Source organism: Pleurodeles waltl, chromosome 6 (assembly GCF_031143425.1).
Source record: "Pleurodeles waltl isolate 20211129_DDA chromosome 6, aPleWal1.hap1.20221129, whole genome shotgun sequence".
Classification (NCBI taxonomy): Eukaryota; Metazoa; Chordata; class Amphibia; order Caudata; family Salamandridae; genus Pleurodeles; species Pleurodeles waltl.
The window spans coordinates 84,020,216-84,039,172 of record NC_090445.1 but is presented as its reverse complement, the minus strand read 5'-3'; the positions used below and the strand labels follow the sequence as shown (position 1 = coordinate 84,039,172).

General features: G+C 52.0%; 2 non-coding genes across 2 annotated transcripts; both read right to left on the bottom strand.

Moving 5' to 3' along the window:
* Nucleotides 1–14,294: 14,294 nt before the first annotated feature.
* Nucleotides 14,295–14,367, bottom strand: TRNAK-CUU (transfer RNA lysine (anticodon CUU)). The gene has a single exon. It is a non-coding gene; the product is annotated as a tRNA-Lys (tRNA).
* Nucleotides 14,368–17,558: 3,191 nt separating this feature from the next.
* On the bottom strand, nucleotides 17,559–17,631 carry TRNAK-CUU (transfer RNA lysine (anticodon CUU)). The gene has a single exon. It is a non-coding gene; the product is annotated as a tRNA-Lys (tRNA).
* Nucleotides 17,632–18,957: the final 1,326 nt, after the last annotated feature.

Here is an 18,957-nt window from a genome sequence, read left to right as displayed (position 1 = left end):
CCCTCTCCCTTTGGAAAATGGTGTGAAGGCAGGGGAGGAGTAGCCTCCCCCAGCCTCTGGAAATGCTTTGTTGGGCACAGAGGTGCCCAATTCTGCATAAGCCAGTCTACACCGGTTCAGGGGACCCCTTAGCCCTGCTCTGGCGCGAAACTGGACAAAGGAAAGGGGAGTGACCACTCCCCTGACCTGCACCTCCCCTGGGAGGTGTCCAGAGCTCCTCCAGTGTGCTCCAGACCTCTGCCATCTTGGAAACAGAGGTGCTGCTGGCACACTGGACTGCTCTGAGTGGCCAGTGCCACCAGGTGACGTCAGAGACTCCTTGTGATAGGCTCCTTCAGGTGTTGCTAGCCTATCCTCTCTCCTAAGTAGCCAAACCCTCTTTTCTGGCTATTTAGGGTCTCTGTCTCTGGGGAAACTTTAGATAACGAATGCAAGAGCTCATCCGAGTTCGTCTGCATCTCTCTCTTCACCTTCTGATAAGGAATCGACTGCTGACCGCGCTGGAAGCCTGCAAACCTGCAACATAGTAGCAAAGACGACTACTGCAACTCTGTAACGCTGATCCTGCCGCCTTCTCGACTGTTTTCCTGCTTGTGCATGCTGTGGGGGTAGTCTGCCTCCTCTCTGCACCAGAAGCTCCGAAGAAATCTCCCGTGGGTCGACGGAATCTTCCCCCTGCAACCGCAGGCACCAAAAAGCTGCATTACCGGTCCCTTGGGTCTCCCCTCAGCACGACGAGCGAGGTCCCTCGAATCCAGCGACTCTGTCCAAGTGACCCCCACAGTCCAGTGACTCTTCAGTCCAAGTTTGGTGGAGGTAAGTCCTTGCCTCACCTCGCTGGGCTGCATTGCTGGGAACCGCGACTTTGCAGCTACTCCGGCCCCTGTGCACTTCCGGCAGAAATCTTTTGTGCACAGCCAAGCCTGGGTCCACGGCACTCTAACCTGCATTGCACGACTTTCTAAGTTGGTCTCCGGCGACGTGGGACTCCTTTGTGCAACTTCTGCGAGCACCGTTTCACGCATCCTCTTAGTGCCTGTTTCTGGCACTTCTCCGGGTGCTACCTGCTTCAGTGAGGGCTCTTTCTCTTGCTCGACGTCCCCTCTCTCTTCAGGTCCAATTTACGACCTCCTGGTCCCTCCTGGGCCCCAGCAGCGTCCAAAAACGCCAAACGCATGATTTGCGACTAGCAAGGCTTGTTGGCGTCCTTTCGGCGGGAAAACACTTCTACACGACTCTACAAGGCGAGAGGGATCAGTCCACCAAAGGGGAAGTCTCTAGCCCTTTTCGTTCCTGCAGAAACCTCAGCTTCTTCTGTCCAGTAGAAGCTTCTTTGCACCCGCAGCTGGCATTTCCTGGGCATCTGCCCATCTCCGACTTGCTTGTGACTTTTGGACTTGGTCCCCTTGTTCCACAGGTACCCTAGATTGGAAATCCACAGTTGTTGCATTGCTGGTTTGTGTCTTTCCTGCATTATTCCTCTAACACGACTTCTTTGTCCTTAGGGGAACTTTAGTGCACTTTGCACTCACTTTTCAGGGTCTTGGGGAGGGTTATTTTTCTAACTCTCACTATTTTCTAATAGTCCCAGCGACCCTCTACAAGGTCACATAGGTTTGGGGTCCATTCGTGTTTCGCATTCCACTTTTGGAGTATATGGTTTGTGTTTCCCCTATCCCTATGTTTCCCCATTGCATCCTATTGTAACTATACATTGTTTGCACTGTTTTCTCAGACTATACTGCATATTTGTGCTATTGTGTATATATATCTTGTGTATATTTCCTATCCTCTCACTGAGGGTACACTCTAAGATACTTTGGCATATTGTCATAAAAATAAAGTACCTTTATTTTTAGTATAACTGTGTATTGTGTTTTCTTATGATATTGTGCATATGACACTAAGTGGTACTGTAGTAGCTTCACACATCTCCTAGTTCAGCCTAAGCTGCTCTGCTAAGCTACCATTATCTATCAGCCTAAGCTGCTAGACACCCTATACACTAATAAGGGATAACTGGGCCTGGTGCAAGGTGCAAGTACCCCTTGGTACTCACTACAAGCCAGTCCAGCCTCCTACAGGTGAGAGTTAATGTTAAACCCGAAAAGGGAGAAGACTTTAAAAAGCATCACGCCCAACGTGGGGCTCGGACCCACGAACCTGAGATTAAGAGTCTCATGCTCTACCGACTGAGCTAGCCGGGCTGCTGTGCCTATGTCATTTCACACACCCGCTGTGTGTTCTTTGTGAGGAAGTAGTGTGTGCTTATCCCAGGAGGCCCCTATGTTTCATTTTCTCTGCTGCTGACTCGACGCAGGCACATTTCTCTTTCTCCATCTCTCGCTCTACCCCAGTCTTATGTCCCCATCAGTCTCTCTGGAGCTCACTCTGGTACATACATGCATCTGTCCTCTCAACCTGTCTCTGGGCACATACTTAAATGTCCAGTAGAGAACAGTGTGAACTCTCCCTGTTTCGCGAGGTGGCAGTCAGCCTCCAGAGCCGTGTTTCGGAGGCTGCCGGAATGGCCGAGCGGTGTGAGGCGCCACATTCAAGAGCAGTATCTTCCCCAGTCCTGTGATCAAATACTGCTGCCAACATAAAGTCATTTTTTTACCTACTTTAATCATAACACCAGCGGGGATGAGACCTTAAAATCCTCTTTTTGAAAGGATGGGGGGGGACAGGACGGACCGGAGCGGACTCCGAGCTCGCTGTAAGCACGGGCGTCTCAGGTTAAGAAAGGGCGCAGGAAAGGCTCGGCTTAGGACCGCTCCCAGCGGCGCCACCCAGGGCGGGAAGTGCTGCGTTGTGTGGAGTCCTGTGGGAATCGTGAGGCAAACTGCAGGATGTGTGTGTGTGTAGTTTTAAGCCTCAGCGAAATATCTGAAAAAGGTGAGAGTTAATGTTCAAACCAAAAATGGAGAAGCCTTTAAAAAGCATCACGCCCAACGAGGGGCTCGAACCCACAACCCTGAGATTAAGAGTCTCATGCTCTACCAACTGAGTTAGCCGGGCTGCTGTGCCTATGTCATTTCACACACCCTCTGTGTGTTCTTTGTGAGGAAGTAGTGTGTGGTTATCCCAGGAGGCCCCTTTGTTTCATTTTCTCTGCTGCTGACTCGACACAGGCACCTTTCTCTTTCTCCATCTCTCGCTCTACCCCAGTCTTATGTCCCCATCAGTTTCTCTGGAGCTCACTCTGGTACATACATGCATCTGTCCTCTCAACCTGTCTCTGGGCACATACTTAAATGTCCAGTAGAGAACAGTGTGAACTCACCCTGTGTCGCGAGGTGGCAGTCAGCTTCCAGAGCCGTGCTCCGCAGGCTGCCGGAATGGCCGAGCGGTGTAAGGTGCCACATTCAAGAGCAGTATCTTCCCCAGTCCTGTGATCAAATCCCGCTGCTGACATAAAGTAGTTTTCATACCTACTTTAATCATAACACCAGCGGGGATGAGACTTTAAACTCCTCTTTTTGAAAGGATGGGGGGGCAGGGGACAGGACGGACCGGAGCGGACTCCAAGCTCGCTGTAAGCACGGGTGGCTCAGGCAAGGAAAGGGCGCAGGAAGGCTTGGCCTAGGACCGCTCACAGCAGCGCCTCCCAGGGCGGGAAGTACTGCGTTGTGTGGAGTCCTGTGGGAATCGTGAGGCAAACTGCAGGATGTGTGTGTGTGTGTGTAGTTTTAAGCCTCAGCGAAATATCTGAAAAAGGTGAGAGTTAATGTTAAACCCGAAAATGGAGAAGCCTTTAAAAAGCATCACACCCAACATGGGTTTCGAACCCACGACCCTGAGATTAAGACTTTCACGTTCTACCGACTGAGCTAGCCGGGCTGCTGTGACTATGTTATTTCACACACCCTCTGTGTGTTCTTTGTGAGGAAGTAGTGTGTGGTTATCCCAGGAGGCCCCTTTGTTTCATTTTCTCTGCTGCTGACTCGACACAGGCACCTTTCCCTTTCTCCATCTCTCGCTCTACCCCAGTCTTATGTCCCCATCAGTCTCTCTGGAGCTCACTCTGGGACATACATGCATCTGTCCTCTTAACCTGTCTCTGGGCACATACTTAAATGTCCAGTAGAGAACAGTGTGAACTCTCCGCATTCAAGAGCAGGATCTTCCCCAGTCCTGTGATCAAATCCCGCTGCTGACATAAAGTAGTTTTCATACCTACTTTAATCATAACACCAGCGGGGATGAGACTTTAAACTCCTCTTTTTGAAAGGATGGGGGGGGACAGGACGGAGCGGAGCGGACTCCGAGCTCGCTGTAAGCACGGGCAGCTCAGGCTAGGAAAGGGCGCAGGAAAGGCTCGGCATAGGACCGCTCCCAGCGGCGCCTCCCAGGGCGGGAAGCGCTGTGTTGTGTGGAGTCTTGTGGGAATCGTGAGGCAAACTGCAGGATGTGTGTGGGTGTGTAGTTTTAAGCATCAGGAAAATATCTGAAAAAGGTGAGAGTTAATGTTAAACCCGAAAATGGAGGAGCCTTTAAAAAGCTTGACGCCCAACGTGGGGCTCGAACCCACGACCCTGAGATTAAGAGTCTCATGCTCAACCGACTGAGCTTGTCAGGCTGCTGTGCCTATGTCATTTCACACACCCTCTGTGTGTTCTTTGTGAGGAAGTAGTGTGTGGTTATCCCAGGAGGCCCCTTTGTTTCATTTTCTCTGCTGCTGACTCGACACAGGCACCTTTCTCTTTCTCCATCTCTCGCTCTACCCCAGTCTTATGTCCCCTTCAGTCTCTCTGGAGCTCACTCTGGTACATACATGCATCTGTCCTCTCAACCTGTCTCTGGGCACATACTTAAGTGTCCAGTAGAGAACAGTGTGAACTCTCCCTGTTTCGCGAGGTGGCAGTCAGCCTCCAGAGATGTGTCCGGAGGCTGCCGGAATGGCCGAGCGGTGTAAGGTGCCACATTCAAGAGCAGTATCTTCCCCAGTCCCGTGGTCAAATCCCGCTGCTGACATAAAGTAGTTTTCATACCTACTTTAATCATAACACCAGCGGGGATGAGACCTTAAACTCCTCTTTTTGAAAGGATGGGGGGGGGGACAGGACGGACCGGAGCGGACTCCGAGCTCGCTGTAAGCACAGGCGGCTCAGGCAAGGAAAGGGTGCAGGAAGGCTTGGCCTAGGACCGCTCCCAGCGGCGCCTCCCAGGGCGGGAAGTGCTGCGTTGTGTGGAGTCCTGTGGGAATCGTGAGGCAAACTTCAGGATGTGTGTGTGTGTGTGCAGTTTTAAGCCTCAGCGAAATATCTGAAAAAGGTGAGAGTTAATGTTAAACCCGAAAATGGAGAAGCCTTTAAAAAGCACCACACCCAACATAGGTCTCGAACCCACGACCCTGAGATTAAGAGTTTCATGCTCTACCGACTGAGCTAGCCGGGCTACTGTGACTATGTCATTTCACACACCCTCTGTGTGTTCTTTGTGAGGAAGTAGTGTGTGGTTATCCCAGGAGGCCCCTTTGTTTCATTTTCTCTGCTGCTGACTCGACACAGGCACCTTTCTCTTTCTCCATCTCTCGCTCTACCCCAGTCTTATGTCCCCATCAGTCTCTCTGGAGCTCACTCTGGTACATACATGCATCTGTCCTCTCAACCTGTCTCTGGGGATATACTTAAATGTCCAGTAGAGAACAGTGTGAACTCTCCCTGTGTCGCGAGGTGGCAGTCAGCCTCCAGAGGCGTGTCCGGAGGCTGCCGGAATGGCCGAGCGGTGTAAGGTGCCACATTCAAGAGCAGTATCTTCCCCAGTCCTGTGGTCAAATACCGCGGCCAACATAAAGTAGTTTTCATACCTACTTTAATCAAAACACCAGCGGGGATGAGACCTTAAAATCCTCTTTTTGAAAGGATGGGGGGGGACAGGACGGAGCGGAGCGGACTCCGAGCTCGCTGTAAGCACGGGCAGCTCAGGCTAGGAAAGGGCGCAGGAAAGGCTCGGCATAGGACCGCTCCCAGCGGCGCCTCCGAGGGCGGGAAGTGCTGCGTTGTGTGGAGTCCTGTGGGAATCGTGAGGTAAACTGCAGGATGTGTGTGTGTGTGTAGTTTTAAGCCTCAGCGAAATATCTGAAAAAGGTGGGAGTTAATGTTAAACCCTAAAATGGAGAAGCCTTTAAAAAGCATCACGCCCAACGTGGGGCTCGAACCCACGACCCTGAGATTAAGAGTCTCATGCGCTACCGACTGAGCTAGCCGGGCTGCTGTGTCTATGTCATTTCACACACCCTCTGTGTGTGCTTTGTGAGGAAGTAGTGTGTGGTTATCCCAGGAGGCCCCTTTTTTTCATTTTCTTTGCTGCTGACTCGACACAGGCACCTTTCTCTTTCTCCATCTCTCGCTCTACCACAGTCTTATGTCCCCATCAGTCTCTCTGGAGCTCACTCTGGTACATACATGCATCTGTCCTCTCAACCTGTCTCTGGGCACATACTTAAATGTCCAGTAGAGAACAGTGTGAACTCTCCCTGTGTCGCAAGGTGGCAGTCAGCCTCCAGAGACGTGTTCCGCAGGCTGCCGTAATGGCCGAGCGGTGTAAGGTGCCACATTCAAGAGCAGTATCTTCCCCAGTCCCGTGGTCAAATCCCGCTGCTGATATAAAGTAGTTTTTATACCTACTTTAATCATAACACCAGCGGGGATGAGACTTTAAACTCCTCTTTTTGAAAGGATGGGGGGGGACAGGACGGACCGGAGCGGACTCCGAGCTCGCTGTAAGCACGGGCGGCTCAGGCTAGGAAAGGGCGCAGGAAAGGCTCGGCCTAGGACCGCTCCCAGCCGCGCCACCCAGGGTGGGAAGTGCTGCGTTGTGTGGAGTCCTGTGGGAATCGTGAGGCAAACTGCAGGATGTGTGTGTGTGTAGTTTTAAGCCTCAGAAAAATATCTGAAAAAGGTGAGAGTTAATGTTCAACCCGAAAATGGAGAAGCCTTTAAAAAGCATCACACCCAACGTGGGGCTCGAACCCACGACCCTGAGATTAAGAGTCTCATGCTCTACCGACTGAGCTACCGGGCTGACGTGCCTATGTTATTTCACACACCCTCTGTGTGTTCTTTGTGAGGAAGTAGTGTGTGGTTATCCCAGGAGGCCCCTTTGTTTCATTTTCTTTGCTGCTGACTCGACACAGGCACCTTTCTCTTTCTCCATCTCTCGCTCTACCCCAGTCTTATGTCCCCATCAGTCTCTCTGGAGCTCACTCTGGTACATACATGCATCTGTCCTCTCAACCTGTCTCTGGGCACATACTTAAATGTCCAGTAGAGAACAGTGTGAACTCTCCCTGTGTCGCGAGGTGGCAGTCAGCCTCCAGAGTCGTGTTCCGCAGGCTGCCGGAATGGCAGAGCGGTGTAAGGTGCCACATCCAAGAGCAGTATCTTCCCCAGTCCCGTGGTCAAATCCCGCTGCTGACATAAAGTAGTTTTCATACCTACTTTAATCATAACACCAGCGGGGATGAGACCTTAAACTCCTCTTTTTGAAAGGTTGGGGGGGGACAGGACGGACCGGAGCGGACTCCGAGCTCGCTGTAAGCACGGGCGGCTCAGGCTAGGAAAGGGCGCAGGAAAGGCTCGGCCTAGGACAGCTCCTAGTGGCGCCACCCTGGCGGGAAGTGCTGCGTTGTGTGGAGTCCTGTGGGAATCGTGAGGCAAACTGCAGGATGTGTGTGTGTGTAGTTTTAAGCCTCAGAAAAATATCTGAAAAAGGTGAGAGTTAATGTTAAACCCGAAAATGGAGAAGCCTTTAAAAAGCATCACGCCCAACGTGGGGCTCGAACCCACGACCCTGAGATTAAGAGTCTCATGCGCTACCAACTGAGCGAGCCGGGCTGTTGTGTCTATGTCATTTCACACACACCCTCTGTGTGTGCTTTGTGAGGAAGTAGTGTGTGGTTATCCCAGGAGGCCCCTTTGTTTCATTTTCTCTGCTGCTGACTCGACACAGGCACCATTCTCTTTCTCCATCTCTCGCTCTACTCCAGTCTTATGTCCCCATCAGTCTCTCTGGAGCTCACTGTGGTACATACATGCATCTGTCCTCTCAACCTGTCTCTGGGGATATACTTAAATGTCCAGTAGAGAACAGTGTGAACTCTCCCTGTGTCGCGAGGTGGCAGTCAGCCTCCAGAGCCGTGTTCCGGAGGCTGCCGGAATGGCTGAGCGGTGTAAGGCGCCACATTCAAGAGCAGTATCTTCCCTAGTCCTGTGGTCAAATCCCACTGCTGACATAAAGTAGCTTTCATACCTACTTTAATCATAACACCAGGGGGGATGAGACCTTAAACTCCTCTTTTTGAAAGGATGGACGGGGGACAGGACGGACCGGACTCCGAGCTCACTGTAAGCACGGGCGGCTCAGGCTAGGAAAGGGCGCAGTAAAGGCTCGGCCTAGGACCACTCCCAGCGGCGCGTCCCAGGGCGGGAAGTGCTGCATTGTGTGGAGTCCTCTGGGAATCGTGAGGCAAACTGCAGGATGTGTGTGTGTGTGTGTAGTTTTAATTCTCAGCGAAATATCTGAAAAAGGTGAGAGTTAATGTTAAACCCGAAAATGGAGAAGCCTTTAAAAAGCATCACACCCAACGTGGGGCTCGAACCCACGACCCTGAGATTAAGAGTCTCATGCTCTACCGACTGAGCTAGCAGGGCTGACGTGCCTATGTCATTTCACACACCCTCTGTGTGTTCTTTGTGAGGAAGTAGTGTGTAGTTATCCCAGGAGGCCCCTTTGTTTAATTTTCTTTGCTGCTGACTCGACACAGGCACCTTTCTCTTTCTCCATCTCTCACTCTACCACAGTCTTATGTCCCCATCAGTCTCTCTGGAGCTCACTCTGGTACATACATGCATCTGTCCTCTCAACCTGTCTCTGGGCACATACTTAAATGTCCAGTAGAGAACAGTGTGAACTCTCCCTGTGTCGCGAGGTGGCAGTCAGCCTCCAGAGCCGTGTCCGGAGGCTGCCGGAATGGCCGAGCGGTGTAAGGCGCCACATTCAAGAGCAGTATCTTCCCCAGTCCTGTGGTCAAATACCGCTGCCAACATAAAGTAGTTTTCATACCTACTTTAATCAAAACACCAGCGGGGATGAGACCTTAAAATCCTCTTTTTGAAAGGATGGGGGGGGACAGGACGGAGCGGAGCGGACTCCGAGCTCGCTGTAAGCACGGGCAGCTCAGGCTAGGAAAGGGCGCAGGAAAGGCTCGGCATAGGACCGCTGCCAGCGGCGCCTCCGAGGGCGGGAAGTGCTGCGTTGTGTGGAGTCCTGTGGGAATCGTGAGGTAAACTGCAGGATGTGTGTGTGTGTGTAGTTTTAAGCCTCAGCGAAATATCTGAAAAAGGTGGGAGTTAATGTTAAACCCTAAAATGGAGAAGCCTTTAAAGAGCATCACGCCCAACGTGGGGCTCGAACCCACGACCCTGAGATTAAGAGTCTCATGCGCTACCGACTGAGCTAGCCGGGCTGCTGTGTCTATGTCATTTCACACACCCTCTGTGTGTGCTTTGTGAGGAAGTAGTGTGTGGTTATCCCAGGAGGCCCCTTTTTTTCATTTTCTTTGCTGCTGACTCGACACAGGCACCTTTCTCTTTCTCCATCTCTCGCTCTACCACAGTCTTATGTCCCCATCAGTCTCTCTGGAGCTCACTCTGGTACATACATGCATCTGTCCTCTCAACCTGTCTCTGGGCACATACTTAAATGTCCAGTAGAGAACAGTGTGAACTCTCCCTGTGTCGCAAGGTGGCAGTCAGCCTCCAGAGACGTGTTCCGCAGGCTGCCGTAATGGCTGAGCGGTGTAAGGTGCCACATTCAAGAGCAGTATCTTCCCCAGTCCCGTGGTCAAATCCCGCTGCTGATATAAAGTAGTTTTCATACCTACTTTAATCATAACACCAGCGGGGATGAGACTTTAAACTCCTCTTTTTGAAAGGATGGGGGGGGACAGGACGGACCGGAGCGGACTCCGAGCTCGCTGTAAGCACGGGCGGCTCAGGCTAGGAAAGGGCGCAGGAAAGGCTCGGCCTAGGACCGCTCCCAGCCGCGCCACCCAGGGTGGGAAGTGCTGCGTTGTGTGGAGTCCTGTGGGAATCGTGAGGCAAACTGCAGGATGTGTGTGTGTGTAGTTTTAAGCCTCAGAAAAATATCTGAAAAAGGTGAGAGTTAATGTTCAACCCGAAAATGGAGAAGCCTTTAAAAAGCATCACGCCCAACGTGGGGCTCAAACCCACGACCCTGAGATTAAGAGTCTCATGCTCTACCGACTGAGCTACCGGGCTGACGTGCCTGTGTCATTTCACACACCCTCTGTGTGTTCTTTGTGAGGAAGTAGTGTGTGGTTATCCCAGGAGGCCCCTTTGTTTCATTTTCTCTGCTGCTGACTCGACCCAGGCACCTTTGTATTTCTCCATCTCTCGCTCTATCCCAGTCTTATGTCCCCATCAGTCTCTCTGGAGCTCACTTTGGTACATACATGCATCTGTCCTCTCAACCTGACTCTGAGCACATACTTAAATGTCCAGTAGAGAACAGTGTGAACTCTCCCTGTTTCGCGAGGTGGCAGTCAGCCTCCAGAGCGGTGTTTCGGAGGCTGCAGGAATGGCCGAGCGGTGTGAGGCGCCACATTCAAGAGCAGTATCTTCCCCAGTCCTGTGATCAAATACCGCTGCCAACATAAAGTAGTTTTCATACCTACTTTAATCATAACACCAGCGGGGATGAGACCTTAAAATCCTCTTTTTGAAAGGATGGGGGGGGACAGGACGGAGCGGAGCGGACTCCGAGCTCGCTGTAAGCACGGGCGGCTCAGGCTAGGAAAGGACGCAGGAAAGGCTTGGCCTAGGACCGCTCCCAGCGGCGCCTCCCAGGGCGGGAAGTGCTGCGTTGTGTGGAGTCCTGTGGGAATCCTGAGTCAACCTGCAGGATCTGTGTGTGTGTGTAGTTTTAAGCCGCAGCTAAATATCTGAAAAAGGTGAGAGTTAATGTTAAACCCGAAAATGGAGAAGCCTTTAAAAAGCATCACGCCCAACGTGGGGCTCGAACCCACGACCCTGCGATTAAGAGTCTCATGCGCTACCGACTGAGCTAGCCGGGCTGCTGTGCCTATGTCATTTCACACACCCTCTTTGTGTTCTTTGTGAGGAAGTAGTGTGTGGTTATCCCAGGAGGCCCCTTTGTTTCATTTTCTCTGCTGCTGACTCGACACAGGCACCTTTTTCTTTCTCCATCTCTCGCTCTACCCCAGTGTTATGTCCCCTTCAGTCTCTCTGGAGCTCACTCTGGTACATACATGCATCTGTCCTCTCAACCTGTCTCTGGGCACATACTTAAATGTCCAGTAGAGAACAGTGTGAACTCTCCCTGTTTCGCGAGGTGGCAGTCAGCCTCCAGAACCATGTTTCGGAAGCTGCCGGAATGGCCGAGCGGTGTGAGGTGCCACATTCAAGAGCAGTATCTTCCCCAGTCCTGTGATCAAATACCGCTGCCAACATAAAGTAGTGTTCATACCTACTTTAATCATAACACCAGCGGGGATGAGACCTTAAAATCCTCTTTTTGAAAGGATGGGGGGGGACAGGACGGAGCGGAGCGGACTCCGAGCTCGCTGTAAGCACGGGCGGCTCAGGCTAGGAAAGGGCGCAGGAAAGGCTTGGCCTAGGACCGCTCCCAGCGGCGCCTCCCAGGGCGGGAAGTGCTGCGTTGTGTGGAGTCCTGTGGGAATCGTGAGGCAAACTGCAGGATCTGTGTGTGTGTGTAGTTTTAAGCCGCAGCTAAATATCTGAAAAAGGTGAGAGTTAATGTTAAACCCGAAAATGGAGAAGCCTTTAAAAAGCATCACGCCCAACGTGGGGCTCGAACCCACGACCCTGAGATTAAGAGTCTCATGCGCTACCGACTGAGCTAGCCGGGCTGCTGTGCCTATGTCATTTCACACACCCTCTGTGTGTGCTTTGTGAGGAAGTAGTGTGTGGTTATCCCAGGAGGCCCCTTTTTTTCATTTTCTTTGCTGCTGACTCGACACAGGCACCTTTCTCTTTCTCCATCTCTCGCTCTACTCCAGTCTTATGTCCCCATCAGTCTCTCTGGAGCTCACTGTGGTACATACATGCATCTGTCCTCTCAACCTGTGTCTGGGGATAGACTTAAATGTCCAGTAGAGAACAGTGTGAACTCTCCCAGTGTCGCGAGGTGGCAGTCAGCCTCCAGAGCCGTGTTCCGCAGGTAGCTGGAATGGCCGAGCGGTGTAAGGCACCACATTCAAGAGCAGTATCTTCCCCAGTCCTGTGATCAAATCCCGCTGCTGACATAAAGTTGTTTTCATACCTACTTTAATCATAACAACAGCGGGGATGAGACTTTAATCTCCTCTTTTTGAAAGGATGGGTGGTGACAGGACGGACCGGAGCGGACTCCGAGCTCGCTGTAAGCACGGGCTGCTCAGGCTAGGAAAGGGCGCAGGAAAGGCTCGCATAGGACCGCTCCCAGCGGCGCCTCCCAGGGCGGGAAGTGCTGAGTTGTGTGGAGTCCTGTGGGAATCGTGAGGCAAACTGCAGGATGTGTGTGTGTGGGTGTAGTTTTAAGCCTCAGCAAAATATCTGAAAAAGGTGAGAGTTTATGTTAAACCCGAAAATGGAGAAGCCTTTAAAAAGCATCACGCCCAGCATGGGGCTCGAACCCACGACCCTGAGATTAAGAGTCTCATGCTCTACAGACTGAGCTAGACGGGCTGCTGTACCTATATCATTTCACACACCCTCTGTGTGTTCTTTGTGAGGAAGTAGTGTGTGGTTATCCCAGGAGGCCCCTTTGTTTCATTTTCTCTGCTGCTGACTCGACCCAGGCACCTTTCTATTTCTCCATCTCTCGCTCTATCCCAGTCTTATGTCCCCATCAGTCTCTCTGGAGCTCACTTTGGTACATACATGCATCTGTCCTCTCAACCTGACTCTGAGCACATACTTAAATGTCCAGTAGAGAACAGTGTGAACTCTCCCTGTTTCGCGAGGTGGCAGTCAGCCTCCAGAGCGGTGTTTCGGAGGCTGCAGGAATGGCCGAGCGGTGTGAGGCGCCACATTCAAGAGCAGTATCTTCCCCAGTCCTGTGATCAAATACCGCTGCCAACATAAAGTAGTTTTCATACCTACTTTAATCATAACACCAGCGGGGATGAGACCATAAAATCCTCTTTTTGAAAGGATGGGGGGGGACAGGACGGAGCGGAGCGGACTCCGAGCTCGCTGTAAGCACGGGCGGCTCAGGCTAGGAAAGGGCGCAGGAAAGGCTTGGCCTAGGACCGCTCCCAGCGGCGCCTCCCAGGGCGGGAAGTGCTGCGTTGTGTGGAGTCCTGTGGGAATCGTGAGGCAAACTGCAGGATCTGTGTGTGTGTGTAGTTTTAAGCCGCAGCTAAATATCTGAAAAAGGTGAGAGTTAATGTTAAACCCGAAAATGGAGAAGCCTTTAAAAAGCATCACGCCCAACGTGGGGCTCGAACCCACGACCCTGAGATTAAGAGTCTCATGCGCTTCCGACTGAGCTAGCCGGGCTGCTGTGCCTATGTCATTTCACACACCCTCTGTGTGTGCTTTGTGAGGAAGTAGTGTGTGGTTATCCCAGGAGGCCCCTTTTTTTCATTTTCTTTGCTGCTGACTCGACACAGGCACCTTTCTCTTTCTCCATCTCTCGCTCTACTCCAGTCTTATGTCCCCATCAGTCTCTCTGGAGCTCACTGTGGTACATACATGCATCTGTCCTCTCAACCTGTGTCTGGGGATAGACTTAAATGTCCAGTAGAGAACAGTGTGAACTCTCCCTGTGTCGCGAGGTGGCAGTCAGCCTCCAGAGCCGTGTTCCGGAGGCTGCCGGAATGGCCGAGCGGTGTAAGGCGCCACATTCAAGAGCACTATCTTCCCTAGTCCCGTGGTCAAATCCCACTGCTGACATAAAGCAGCTTTCATACCTACTTTAATCATAACACCAGGGGGGATGAGACCTTAAACTCCTCTTTTTGAAAGGATGGAGGGGGGACAGGACGGACCGGAGCGGACTCCGAGCTCGCTGTAAGCACGGGCGGCTCAGGCTAGGAAAGGGCGCAGGAAAGGCTCGGCCTAGGACCACTCCCAGCGGCGCCTCCCAGGGCGGGAAGTGCTGCGTTGTGTGGAGTCCTGTGGGAATCGTGAGGCAAACTGCAGGATGTGTGTGTGTGTGTAGTTTTAATTCTCAGCGAAATATCTGAAAAAGGTGAGAGTTAATGTTAAACCCGAAAATGGAGAAGCCTTTAAAAAGCATCACACCCAACGTGGGGCTCGAACCCACGACCCTGAGATTAAGAGTCTCATGCTCTACCGACTGAGCTAGCCGGGCTGACGTGCCTATGTCATTTCACACACCCTCTGTGTGTTCTTTGTGAGGAAGTAGTGTGTAGTTATCCCAGGAGGCCCCTTTGTTTCATTTTCTTTGCTGCTGACTCGACACAGGCACCTTTCTCTTTCTCCATCTCTCGCTCTACCACAGTCTTATGTCCCCATCAGTCTCTCTGGAGCTCACTCTGGTACATACATGCATCTGTCCTCTCAACCTGTCTCTGGGCACACACTTAAATGTCCAGTAGAGAACAGTGTGAACTCTCCCTGTGTCGCGAGGTGGCAGTCAGCCTCCAGAGCCGTGTTCCACAGGTAGCTGGAATGGCCGAGCGGTGTAAGGCACCACATTCAAGAGCAGTATCTTCCCCAGTCCTGTGATCAAATACCGCTGCCAACATAAAGTAGTTTTCATACCTACTTTAATCATAACACCAGCGGGGATGAGACCTTAAAATCCTCTTTTTGAAAGGATGGGGGGGGACAGGACGGAGCGGAGCGGACTCCGAGCTCGCTGTAAGCACGGGCGGCTCAGGCTAGGAAAGGGCGCAGGAAAGGCTTGGCCTAGGACCGCTCCCAGCGGCGCCTCCCAGGGCGGGAAGTGCTGCGTTGTGTGGAGTCCTGTGGGAATCGTGAGGCAAACTGCAGGATCTGTGTGTGTGTGTAGTTTTAAGCCGCAGCTAAATATCTGAAAAAGGTGAGAGTTAATGTTAAACCCGAAAATGGAGAAGCCTTTAAAAAGCATCACGCCCAACGTGGGGCTCGAACCCACAACCCTGAGATTAAGAGTCTCATGCTCTACCGACTAAGCTAGCCAGGCTGCTGTGCCTATGTCATTTTACACACCCTCTGTGTGTTCTTTGTGAGGAAGTAGTGTGTGGTTATCCCAGGAGGCCCCTTTGTTTCATTTTCTCTGCTGCTGACTCGACCCAGGCACCTTTCTCTTTCTCCATCTCTCGCTCTACTCCAGTCTTATGTCCCCATCAGTCTCTCTGGAGCTCACTGTGGTACATACATGCATCTGTCCTCTCAACCTGTCTCTGGGCATATACTTAAATGTCCAGTAGAGAACAGTGTGAACTCTCCCTGTGTCGCGAGGTGGCAGTCAGCCTCCAGAGCCGTGTTCCGCAGGTAGCTGGAATGGCCGAGCGGTGTAAGGCACCACATTCAAGAGCAGTATCTTCCCCAGTCCTGTGATCAAATCCCGCTGCTGACATAAAGTTGTTTTCATACCTACTTTAATCATAACAACAGCGGGGATGAGACTTTAATCTCCTCTTTTTGAAAGGATGGGTGGTGACAGGACGGACCGGAGCGGACTCCGAGCTCGCTGTAAGCACGGGCGGCTCAGGCTAGGAAAGGGCGCAGGAAAGGCTCGCATAGGACCGCTCCCAGCGGCGCCTCCCAGGGCGGGAAGTGCTGAGTTGTGTGGAGTCCTGTGGGAATCGTGAGGCAAACTGCAGGATGTGTGTGTGTGGGTGTAGTTTTAAGCCTCAGCAAAATATCTGAAAAAGGTGAGAGTTTATGTTAAACCCGAAAATGGAGAAGCCTTTAAAAAGCATCACACCCAGCGTGGGGCTCGAACCCACGACCCTGAGATTAAGAGTCTCATGCTCTACCGACAGAGCTAGGCGGGCTGTTGTACCTATATCATTTCACACACCCTCTGTGTGTTCTTTGTGAGGAAGTAGTGTGTGGTTATCCCAGGAGGCCCCATTGTTTCATTTTCTCTGCTGCTGACTCGACCCAGGCACCTTTCTATTTCTCCATCTCTCGCTCCATCCCAGTCTTATGTCCCCATCAGTCTCTCTGGAGCTCACTTTGGTACATACATGCATCTGTCCTCTCAACCTGACTCTGAGCACATACTTAAATGTCCAGTAGAGAACAGTGTGAACTCTCCCTGTTTCGCGAGGTGGCAGTCAGCCTCCAGAGCGGTGTTTCGGAGGCTGCAGGAATGGCCGAGCGGTGTGAGGCGCCACATTCAAGAGCAGTATCTTCCCCAGTCCTGTGATCAAATACCGCTGCCAACATAAAGTAGTTTTCATACCTACTTTAATCATAACACCAGCGGGGATGAGACCTTAAAATCCTCTTTTTGAAAGGATGGGGGGGGACAGGACGGAGCGGAGCGGACTCCGAGCTCGCTGTAAGCACGGGCGGCTCAGGCTAGGAAAGGGCGCAGGAAAGGCTTGGCCTAGGACCGCTCCCAGCGGCGCCTCCCAGGGCGGGAAGTGCTGCGTTGTGTGGAGTCCTGTGGGAATCGTGAGGCAAACTGCAGGATCTGTGTGTGTGTGTAGTTTTAAGCCGCAGCTAAATATCTGAAAAAGGTGAGAGTTAATGTTAAACCCGAAAATGGAGAAGCCTTTAAAAAGCATCACGCCCAACGTGGGGCTCGAACCCACGACCCTGAGATTAAGAGTCTCATGCGCTACCGACTGAGCTAGCCGGGCTGCTGTGCCTATGTCATTTCACACACCCTCTGTGTGTGCTTTGTGAGGAAGTAGTGTGTGGTTATCCCAGGAGGCCCCTTTTTTTCATTTTCTTTGCTGCTGACTCGACACAGGCACCTTTCTCTTTCTCCATCTCTCGCTCTACTCCAGTCTTATGTCCCCATCAGTCTCTCTGGAGCTCACTGTGGTACATACATGCATCTGTCCTCTCAACCTGTGTCTGGGGATAGACTTAAATGTCCAGTAGAGAACAGTGTGAACTCTCCCTGTGTCGCGAGGTGGCAGTCAGCCTCCAGAGCCGTGTTCCGGAGGCTGCCGGAATGGCCGAGCGGTGTAAGGCGCCACATTCAAGAGCAGTATCTTCCCTAGTCCCGTGGTCAAATCCCACTGCTGACATAAAGCAGCTTTCATACCTACTTTAATCATAACACCAGGGGGGATGAGACCTTAAACTCCTCTTTTTGAAAGGATGGAGGGGGGACAGGACGGACCGGAGCGGACTCCGAGCTCGCTGTAAGCACGGGCGGCTCAGGCTAGGAAAGGGCGCAGGAAAGGCTCGGCCTAGGACCACTCCCAGGGGCGCCTCCCAGGGCGGGAAGTGCTGCGTTGTGTGGAGTCCTGTGGGAATCGTGAGGCAAACTGCAGGATGTGTGTGTGTGTGTAGTTTTAATTCTCAGCGAAATATCTGAAAAAGGTGAGTTAATGTTAAACCCGAAAATGGAGAAGCCTTTAAAAAGCATCACACCCAACGTGGGGCTCGAACCCACGACCCTGAGATTAAGAGTCTCATGCTCTACCGACTGAGCTAGCCGGGCTGACGTGCCTATGTCATTTCACACACCCTCTGTGTGTTCTTTGTGAGGAAGTAGTGTGTAGTTATCCCAGGAGGCCCCTTTGTTTCATTTTCTTTGCTGCTGACTCGACACAGGCACCTTTCTCTTTCTCCATCTCTCGCTCTACCACAGTCTTATGTCCCCATCAGTCTCTCTGGAGCTCACTCTGGTACATACATGCATCTGTCCTCTCAACCTGTCTCTGGGCACACACTTAAATGTCCAGTAGAGAACAGTGTGAACTCTCCCTGTGTCGCGAGGTGGCAGTCAGCCTCCAGAGACGTGTTCCGCAGGCTGCCGTAATGGCCGAGCGGTGTAAGGTGCCACATTCAAGAGCAGTATCTTCCCCAGTCCTGTGGTCAAATCCCGCTGCTGACATAAAGTAGTTTTCATACCTACTTTAATCATAACACTGCGGGGATGAGACTTTAAACTCCTCTTTTTGAAAGGATGGGGGGAAACAGGACGGACTGGAGCGGACTCTGAGCTCGCTGTAAGCACGGGCGGCTCAGGCTAGGAAAGGGCGCAGGAAAGGCTCGGCCTAGGACCGCTCCCAGCAGCGCCACCCTGGCGGGAAGTGCTGCGTTGTGTGGAGCCCTGTGGGAATCGTGAGGCAAACTGCAGGATGTGTGTGTGTGTAGTTTTAAGCCTCAGAAAAATATCTGAAAAAGGTGAGAGTTAATGTTAAACCCGAAAATGGAGAAGCCTTTAAAAAGCATCATGCCCAACGTGGGGCTCGATCCCTCAACCCGAGGATTAAGACTCTCATGCTCTACCGACTGAGCTAGCCAGGCTGCTGTGTCTATGTCATTTCACACACCCTCTTTGTGTGCTTTGTGAGGAAGTAGTGTGTGGTTATCCCAGGAGGCCCCTTTGTTTCATTTTCTCTGCTGCTGACTCGACACAGGCACCTTTCTCTTTCTCCATCTCTCGCTCTACCCCAGTCTTATGTCCCATCAGTCTCTCTGGAGCTCACTCTGGTACATACATGCATCTGTCCTCTCAACCTGTCTCTGGGCACATACTTAAATGTCCAGTAGAGAACAGTGTCAACTCTCCCTGTGTCGCGAGGTGGCAGTCAGCCTCCAGAGCCGTGTCCCGCAAGCTGCCGGAATGGCCGAGCGGTGTAAGGCGCCACATTCAAGAGCAATATCTTCCCCAATCCTGTGATCAAATCCCGCTGCTGACATAAAGTAGTTTTCATACCTACTTTAATCATAACACCAGCGGGGATGAGACTTTAATCTCCTCTTTTTGAAAGGATGGGTGGGGACAGGACGGACCGGAGCCGACTCCGAGCTCGCTGTA